This window comes from Hyla sarda, chromosome 6 (assembly GCF_029499605.1).
Source record: "Hyla sarda isolate aHylSar1 chromosome 6, aHylSar1.hap1, whole genome shotgun sequence".
Classification (NCBI taxonomy): Eukaryota; Metazoa; Chordata; class Amphibia; order Anura; family Hylidae; genus Hyla; species Hyla sarda.
The window spans coordinates 115,465,029-115,471,674 of record NC_079194.1 but is presented as its reverse complement, the minus strand read 5'-3'; the positions used below and the strand labels follow the sequence as shown (position 1 = coordinate 115,471,674).

At 47.1% G+C, this 6,646-nt stretch overlaps 1 protein-coding gene across 1 annotated transcript in view; it reads right to left on the bottom strand.

Annotated features, from left to right (window-relative positions):
* Positions 1 to 314: 314 nt before the first annotated feature.
* Positions 315 to 6,646, bottom strand: part of LOC130275997 (G-protein coupled receptor 22-like) — a 430,686-nt gene continuing 424,354 nt past the window's right edge. Inside the window, exon 4 of the transcript XR_008844981.1 lies at positions 315 to 1,702. The gene's annotated coding sequence lies outside the window, so the exon portion shown is untranslated. The remainder of the gene's footprint in view (positions 1,703 to 6,646) is intronic.

Sequence of the window (6,646 nt, the reverse complement as noted above, 5' to 3'; positions counted from 1 at the left end):
GATTTTAAATCGTGCCAGACCATGATTTTCTGTCCGTATGAAAAATTAGACATATTGTAGGCCCTAGCAAACTACAATCAGGTCGGCAGTCCACTAATAGTTAATGGGTACGTGCATGTTCCTACATAGATTCCATTTCAGCTGCTTAGAGATTATGAAATCGCTTCTGTTGAGCGGACACTCAAATCGTGTTCTGAAGACGAGCAACATATTCACATATCTTTATGTTTTTTGGAGAAAATATTCAAAATCCTAAAATTACATGTTGATAAATGTAAAAAAAAAAAAAGGATGGTGACTACATTGTGACCTAATAATGTATTTAATTTATAACATGTTTGTATTTTTTTGATGTTCAAAAAAAAATAAAAAATAAAAAAAAATAAAAAAAAAGCTTTTTATTGAAAACGAAAATAGCGGAAAGCACTGGCCAATTACATCACATATTCTATAAACACTTGCAAAAATAAATAAGAAATGAAACCACTATTTCAACACCCATGCTTGCTTGGCTTAAAACTGTGTAGCATCAGACACTTTCTACGTGTCCTTGCCACCACTCGTAGATTTCTAGTCAATTTTAGCAAAAAAAGCGCAATTGCGCAAAAAAGCATTCTACATTTAATTTGCGCAAATGATACATACCAGTCCACTGGATTAAGTTGTCTAAGGTACACCAAACTGGTGACAACTTTAGAAAATCATCCACCAAAAAAAACCCCAGCACAAATGCAAAAATAGCACAATTGCGTAAAATTTGTAGACATGAAAAGTAGTCTAAAGGCAATGATACATGTCCCCCCAAGTGTCTATCTCCATGCGGATTCCATGCAGATTGCTTATGCAGTGCAAAGAGGACATTTCTTACAATCTTTTGGACTTTGTCGATACAGATCGGCAGTGGATAATCTGCAGTGTATCTCTGCAATGAAAACATACCCTAAGGGCATCCGCAGCATATTTCACGCTGCAGATGCGCCAATGGCAGTCACAAATGAACTGCAGAGTGAGCTTTTGGCTGCGGCCCTGCCCTTAGGGTGTAATCACACGTACAGTATCCTGCGTATATTTAATGTCCAGGATTTGAAGCTGCAGATTTTATGCAGCAGATTTCAATGTAAATTTAGTGACTTAGTGATCAAATCTGCAGCTTTAAATCCTGCACATCAGATATGGGCAGATGCTGTATGTGTGAATACACTCTTAAAAATCTTATTTATTATTATTATTGATTCTAAAATGGTGGTTAAAGATTACAACTGGTTTTCCGGGACAGGGGTCATTGACCAGCGGCTTTACAGCTGTTGCATGCCTTGACAAACTGGAGAATCCCAGGTTGAAGAAACTCTTATAACAACCTGACAACCTTTTGAATAAACATGCCACAAACGTGCCTTAAAATTCTCCTTTGCCCTTTGTCGTTCTACGTCAGTTTTGGAATAAACGGCTCCAAATAGTTTTTGTTTTGTTTCAGTTGAGCAGCCGTGTTCCCTCCCAGCACCGTTACTCCAGTCTGATGGTTTTTACCGCGTTTTGAGACCGGAGATGACCCCATTCCTTTGTTCCATGAAATCCCGCCACATATAAACATGTTATTTAAATTCTTGGCAGCAGATCACACATTCCTGTGCAGTGGGCTCATGCTTATCATTATTTTATTTTCCCTATTCTTCCTCAGTCTGTGTTTTCTGTAGCCGGCTTCCTGTGGAAAGAGAAAGATTATAATGTAATGCTGTTAACCATGTAAATTCCCGAAATGGAGGCACACTTCATAATAGGACTCTCATAGTACTTAAAAATAAACATAAGTTCTGAAGTATGCTCAACATAAAACAGATGTTGTCAATACAGTTTTTGGAAGCTTTAGTCAGGGATCTACATAGAAATGAAAGGGTCCAATGAAAGAAACTAAGATTTGGCCTTACTGTCCTGATAAATTTCATAAGATATCTGTATAGAACAGGGGTGGATCCAGAGTCTAGTGTCGGGAGGGGCACTATTAGAGTATTTTGTGTTGGCGGACAGAAAATAAGGCATTGCTTAAGGAACTTTAATATTATTAAATGTATCATACAGCCCTAACCTTGTTTAAGACTCTTAGGCCATGTTCAAACAACAGAATTTCCAATGCAGAATTCGGAACGGAAATTCAGCTGCAGCAGAGTCCCGTTGAATTCAACAGGATTCTGCTGCTCTTTGCACACGGCAGAATATGCACGCCAGATGATTACAGCACATAAATTCCATTTTCTGTATCCACAGAAAGAATGAACACGTTCATTCTTTCTGCAGACACCGCACAGAATGCTTATTCATCTAGGAGACGGCTGTCCACACAGAGATTTTCTATGCGGACATTCCGTAGTGTGAACATGGCCTTACATTACAAACAGGGTGTCACGATGCCGGCTGGCAGGTAGTGGACCCTCTGTGCCAGAGAGGGATTGGCGTGGACCGTGCTAGTGGACCGGTTCTAAGCCACTACTGGTTTTCACCAGAGCCCGCCGCAAAGCGGGATGGTCTTGCTGCGGTGGTAGTGACCAGGTCGTATCCACTAGCAACGGCTCACCTCTCTGGCTGCTGAAGATAGGCGCGGTACAAGGGAGTAGGCAGAAGCAAGGTCGGACGTAGCAGAAGGTCGGGGCAGGCAGCAAGGATCGTAGTCAGGGGCAACGGCAGAAGGTCTGGAAACACAGGCAAGGAACACACAAGGAACGCTTTCACTGGCACTAAGGCAACAAGATCCGGCAAGGGAGTGCAAGGGAAGTGAGGTAATATAGGGAAGTGCACAGGTGAAAACCCTAATTGGAACCACTGCGCCAATCAGCGGCGCAGTGGCCCTTTAAATCGCAGAGACCCGGCGCGCGCGCGCCCTAGGGAGCGGGGCCGCGCGCGCCGGGACAGAACAGACGGGGAGCGAGTCAGGTAGGGGAGCCGGGGTGCGCATCGCGAGCGGGCGCTACCCGCATCGCGAATCGCATCCCGGCTGGCAGCAGGATCGCAGCGCCCCGGGTCAGAGGACGTGACCGGAGCGCTGCAGCGGAGGGAGTGAAGCGAGCGCTCCGGGGAGGAGCGGGGACCCGGAGCGCTCGGCGTAACAGTACCCCCCCCCTTGGGTCTCCCCCTCTTCTTGGAGCCTGAGAACCTGAGGAGCAGACTTTTGTCAAGGATGTTGTCCTCAGGTTCCCAGGATCTCTCTTCAGGACCACAACCCTCCCAGTCCACTAAAAAAAAATTTTTCCCTCTGACCTTTTTGGCAGCCAAAATTTCCTTGACCGAGAAGACGTCCGAGGAGCCGGAAACAGGAGTGGGAGGAACAGATTTGGGAGAAAAACGGTTGAGGATGAGTGGTTTGAGAAGAGAGACGTGAAAGGCATTAGGGATACGAAGAGAAGGAGGAAGAAGAAGTTTATAAGAGACAGGATTAATTTGACACAAAATTTTGAAAGGACCAAGATAGCGTGGTCCCAACTTGTAGCTAGGGACACGGAAGCGGACATATTTAGCGGAGAGCCATACCTTGTCTCCAGGGGAAAAAACGGGGGGAGCTCTTCTTTTCTTATCCGCGAACCTCTTCATGCGTGAAGAAGCCTGTAAGAGAGAATTTTGGGTCTCTCTCCATATAATGGAAAGGTCACGAGAAATTTCATCCACAGCGGGCAGACCAGAGGGCAAGGGGGTAGGGAGGGGGGGAAGAGGGTGACGGCCGTACACCACGAAAAATGGGGATTTGGAGGAAGATTCAGAGACCCTGAAGTTATACGAGAATTCGGCCCATGGAAGGAGATCTGCCCAGTCATCCTGGCGGGAGGAAACAAAATGTCGCAAATAATCACCCAGGATCTGGTTAATTCTTTCTACTTGTCCATTGGACTGGGGATGATATGCAGAGGAAAAATTTAATTTAATCTTGAGTTGTTTACAGAGAGCTCTCCAGAATTTAGACACGAATTGGACCCCTCTATCCGAGACAATCTGCGTAGGCAACCCGTGAAGACGAAAAATGTGTACAAAAAATTGTTTAGCCAACTGAGGCGCAGAAGGAAGACCAGGAAGAGGGATGAAATGTGCCATTTTGGAGAATCGATCAACGACCACCCAAATAACGGTGTTGCCACGGGAAGGGGGTAAATCAGTAATAAAATCCATACCAATCAGAGACCAAGGCTGTTCGGGGACAGGCAGAGGGTGAAGAAAACCAGCGGGCTTCTGGCGAGGAGTCTTATCCCGGGCACAGATAGTGCAGGCTCGCACAAAGTCCCCAACATCCGTCTCCAGAGTCGGCCACCAATAGAAGCGGGAGATGAGTTGCACAGATTTCTTGATGCCCGCATGACCTGCGAGATGGGAGGAATGACCCCATTTGAGGATTCCGAGGCGTTGGCGTGGAGAAACAAAGGTCTTTCCTGGAGGAGTCTGCCTGATGGAGGCAGGAGAAGTGGAGATCAGGCAGTCAGGTGGAATGATGTGTTGCGGAGGGAGATCAACTTCTGAGGCATCCGAGGAACGAGAGAGAGCATCGGCCCTAATGTTCTTATCGGCAGGACGAAAGTGAATCTCAAAATTAAATCGGGCAAAGAACAGAGACCACCGGGCCTGGCGAGGATTCAGTCGTTGGGCCGACTGGAGGTAGGAGAGGTTCTTGTGGTCGGTGTAGATAATAACAGGAAATCTTGATCCCTCCAGCAGATGCCTCCATTCCTCAAGTGCTAATTTAATGGCTAGAAGCTCTCGATCCCCGATGGAGTAGTTCCTCTCCGCTGGAGAGAAGGTCCTAGAGAAAAAACCACAAGTGACAGCATGCCCGGAAGAATTTTTTTGTAGAAGAACAGCTCCAGCTCCTACTGAGGAGGCATCAACCTCCAATAGGAAGGGTTTGGAAGGGTCAGGTCTGGAGAGCACGGGAGCCGAAGAAAAGGCAGACTTGAGTCGTTTAAAGGAGTCTTCTGCTTGAGGAGGCCAGGACTTGGGATCAGCATTTTTTTTGGTTAAAGCCACGATAGGAGCCACAATGGTAGAAAAATGTGGAATAAATTGCCTGTAATAATTGGCGAACCCCAAAAAGCGTTGGATAGCACGGAGTCCGGAGGGGCGTGGCCAATTTAAGACGGCAGAGAGTTTGTCTGGATCCATCTGTAGTCCCTGGCCAGAGACCAAATATCCTAGAAAAGGAAGAGATTGGCATTCAAACAGACATTTCTCAATTTTGGCATAGAGTTGGTTGTCACGAAGTCTCTGAAGAACCATACGGACATGCTGGCGGTGTTCTTCTAGATTGGCAGAAAAAATTAGGATATCGTCCAGATATACCACAACACAGGAGTATAACAGATCACGAAAAATTTCATTGACAAAGTCTTGGAAGACGGCAGGGGCATTGCACAGTCCAAAGGGCATGACCAGATACTCAAAGTGTCCATCTCTGGTGTTAAATGCCGTTTTCCACTCGTCCCCCTCTCTGATGCGGATGAGGTTATAGGCGCCTCTTAAGTCTAATTTAGTGAAGATGTGGGCACCTTGGAGGCGATCAAAGAGTTCAGAGATGAGGGGTAAGGGGTAGCGGTTCTTAACCGTGATTTTATTAAGACCGCGGTAGTCAATGCAAGGACGTAGGGAGCCATCTTTTTTGGACACAAAGAAAAATCCGGCTCCGGCAGGAGAGGAGGATTTACGGATAAAGCCCTTTTTTAGATTCTCCTGGACGTATTCGGACATGGCAAGAGTCTCTGGGGCAGAGAGAGGATAAATTCTGCCCCGGGGTGGAGTAGTACCCGGGAGGAGGTCGATAGGGCAATCATAAGGCCTGTGAGGAGGTAGAGTCTCAGCTTGTTTTTTGCAGAAAACATCCGCGAAGTCCATATAGGCCTTAGGGAGACCGGTTACTGGAGGAACCACAGAGTTACGGCAAGGGTTACTGGGAACTGGTTTTAGACAGTTCTTGGAACAAGAGGACCCCCAACTCTTGATCTCCCCAGTGGACCAATCCAGGGTTGGGGAATGAAGTTGAAGCCAGGGAAGTCCAAGGAGAATCTCCGAGGTGCAATTGGGGAGGACCAAAAGTTCAATCCTCTCATGATGAGATCCGATGCTCATAAGAAGGGGCTCCGTGCGGAAACGTATGGTACAGTCCAATCTTTCATTATTTACACAATTGATGTAGAGGGGTCTGGCGAGACTGGTCACTGGGATGTTGAACCTGTTGACGAGAGAGGCCAAAATAAAATTTCCTGCAGATCCAGAGTCCAAGAAGGCCACTGTAGAGAAGGAGAAGGCAGAGGCAGACATCCGCACAGGCACAGTAAGACGTGGAGAAGCAGAGTAGACATCAAGGACTGTCTCACCTTTGTGCGGAGTCAGCGTACGTCTTTCCAGGCGGGGAGGACGGATAGGACAATCCCTCAGGAAGTGTTCGGTACTAGCACAGTACAGGCAGAGGTTCTCCATACGGCGTCGTGTCCTCTCTTGAGGTGTCAGGCGAGACCGGTCGACCTGCATAGCCTCCACGGCGGGAGGCACAGGAACAGATTGCAGGGGACCAGAGGAGAGAGGAGCCGAGGAGACGAAACGCCTCGTGCGAACAGAGTCCATATCTTGGCGGAGTTCCTGACGCCTTTCAGAAAAACGCATGTCAATGCGAGTGGCTAGG